We start from the raw sequence: 3,296 nt of genomic DNA on the forward strand, positions 1-3,296 counted from the left end.
AAGTTGAAGAGAATTTCGAAGTAAACAGACTATGTTTTACTCCGAAACTGGGGGGCATGTGTTGACGCCAGATTTCGTCACTAGTGAAATCGGCGCCAAGAAGAGAGGAAACTGGAAAAGTACAGTTGGAATCGGCCGAATGGTGCTACAGTACGAGATCGGCCGATAACTTCTGCCTCACTTCGGGTCGAGCGTGCCGGGTTCCCAATCGGTTGCCTCTTGCCGATAAGGAATCGGCCGATTAGGAGGTTGGGTTAATTGGGCCTGTATGGGCTTGGAAAGGAATAGAAGGATAAGGGGGAGATCAGCCCATGAAGCGTATAATAACCAACCTAGCACGAATCGTGCTTGTAAATATTCGTTTTCTATTTGAATTAGGGATAGAATTCTAGTCAGTTAAGGAGTCATCTGTACGGGGCTATAAATAGCTACCTTTGTAAATCTGTAAAGACATCAACAAATCAATACAACCAACTACTTTTTCCTCGTACTTACTTTCAAGCAGGCGACTTCGCCAAATACTTTCTCTTTTCACGAGTTCGTACGGGTTGGCAGGGCTGCATCAACTTGATCTCCGGCCGATCTTGTAAGTTCCGTTTACCGAGTAAGATCTAAGCTTTAACTTCGGGCGCATCGCTGTTGTTTCGTTTAGATTTATTCACTAGTTATCGATATTTGCTAGAATCATAGGTTTACTTGGGGGGGGGGGGGGCGGCGTTGGGGGCGCTGAGCTAGAAGGTTGGCCGGGTCGGTGGCAGACGCGGCTCGGATTGGAGCTGGAACCTGAAGGGTGGGCTTGGGCTCGGTCACGACTCACAGTTACCGACTTACCGTCACTCTGGCTGTGGGCGGACGGCACGAGTGTGACTTAGCAAATGGTCGAACAGAAAATTGTTCAAATTTTATTTGGTTTTCACGATAGATTTGTTCAAAATATGAATATTAAATTTTGCAGTGAATAGCGCCAAATGATTTGGGTTATTCCGTGTTGCATAGCATTGGACTTGGAGCAATGTAAACTATACCATAATTACAACTTATAAGACCAATGAGTTAGCATTTGACTTCTTTTATTGAAAAATCTAGGCATAAAAATTATCGGTTAATTGAGATACTCCATCCATTCCAAATTGTAAGTTGCTTCGAAGACAAGCTCAGTGCCTCAGTCAAATTTTCTTTATTAGGAAATGGTGTTTGGTAGGGTATTCACCAACATAAAAATAATATATTAAAAATAAGAGATTTCTTTGAAAAGATATAATGAGGAACAAACACGTACATGAATCTAGTTTAAGTAAGTTGTAAGCGGCAGCTAGTTGGTACTCCATGTGTTGCCGCAGACTAGCTATATGATAAATAATTTGCTAATGACCGTTGATCATTGTTTATATCAACATATTGCATTTTTAAGCTCGTGCGCATTAATAGCTTTTATATGTGCCATGTCATAAATATCAATAATAAAGTTGAAAGCATATCGTGAAGCACTCGACACATGAAACATCACATTGATACCACGCAACAAGAACGAGTGTTGAAAAGCAATTAGGTCAGGTGTCACTTGATAAGTCTTTGTGGCATGCACTAGCTATAGTTTGCCCAAGAAAGCCTCCAATTATGTTTGCTATAATGCTCAGTATAATATGCTAAAAAATAAAACAGAGAGCAATATATGGAGCATAAGAAAATCACAATGCATGCAAAACATAACAATGAGCTTTGAAAAGCAATTACCAATATGTGTAGCTTTTCTTTTGCCAGTGTAGGTTATCACTAATGCTCTATAGGCTTCCAATTTCTTTTTCGTGAGTGTATTAAAATGCGTGTGTTGTCCAAGAGAATTAAAATTACAACCACTAACTTCATTGGGTTATAATGAAGAACTGATCCAATCTGATTCTCTATATAATTGAAAGGAGCATCGCAACAAGTAATAAACATTATGATTTGATTACAAAAGATAATTCCACGCTATGTTAGCGTAAGTGTAGAAATATAATCTAAATAATTTTTATTAGATGATACTGGGAGAGGCTCAGATAACAACAAATGCAATAAAGACCTGCATGTTGTTGATACTAAGGTATTGTTGGGGAGGGCTTATTTTAGCTTCGGCTTCACTTGTTTTATGCAAAATGGGGCATTGTAGCGTGAAACTGTTTTGTAAGATGAGGCTAAAATGAACTAGATGCTAGGTGAAACCATTACTTTTAGCTTCACTAGTGAAGCTGTTTTGGAAGAAGCCTTCCCAAATGGTTCCTAAACAAGCCTTCAATTCATAACTGAGAAATACAAGTAGGTATCTAATAAGTAGTTTCATACTGCTATCCACTCCTCATCTTCTTTTCTTCCAATATGGAAATGAGCTATTCGCACTCCATTAAAGTAGGGCCTTTCTTGGTAGCGCATGCTCGAACGGATACGTTTTTAGGAAAGGTCCCTCCTTTTTCCTTTTCGACAGTTGAAAAAAAATCCAATAAAAAGGAAAATAAATATTTTGATGTTGAAAGAGATAAAAAGAGATTAAAAAAATAAGATGACACATGTGGTAACATTTTGAGTGGTTTACATGTATGGATGGACACGCCAAGCTTTCTAGAAAGGACGCTCGTTGTGGACACTTGTACGCGCAACGACAGCTCGCAATGGATACTTGTGTGTTCATACCATTTTTGGAGCGTACGTACTTAAAATGGGATTCTCCGAAAAAATAATAAAAGTTGCATATGCAAACATAAGATCCGAGATTTTTAGTTTGCTACGCTCATGCTTGACTTCATTTTCTTCATCCATTTATTTATCCTTGAACCGAAGTCTTTACTTTTAGACAATGTTTAGCAGAGCTCAGATCCATAAAATTTGTGGATGTCTTTGAGCTAAGTATTGTAACTCCCCCCAAAAAATATGAATTTAGAGGTGGAGGTAGTATTTAAAAAAATCATTTTATTTATAAATTGGACTAAAAATATAAATATTTAAATAATTTTAATTTTGTCTGCAAATTACAGATCCGGACTTAGATTAGTCCTTTCTTTGTGGGAAAAAAGTATAGTACTGTCACGCAACAAATCAGATCGTCCGCACTCGTCATCTGGGCCGTCCACATCGCCATCGGACGGCTGCCCACAAAACACGCAGGCGAGACGGAACCTTCCACTCGAAGCCAGCCAGCCAAGCCAGGGCCAAACCGCCAAAGACCCGAGGCGCGGCGGCGTGTGCCTGCTGCGACCCGAACGGCCACCCCCCCTCCTCAAAGGCAGCTCATCTTTCTCCCCCCGACCCCTTCATTCCCTTCT

Source organism: Setaria italica, chromosome III (assembly GCF_000263155.2).
Source record: "Setaria italica strain Yugu1 chromosome III, Setaria_italica_v2.0, whole genome shotgun sequence".
Lineage (NCBI taxonomy): Eukaryota > Viridiplantae > Streptophyta > Magnoliopsida > Poales > Poaceae > Setaria > Setaria italica.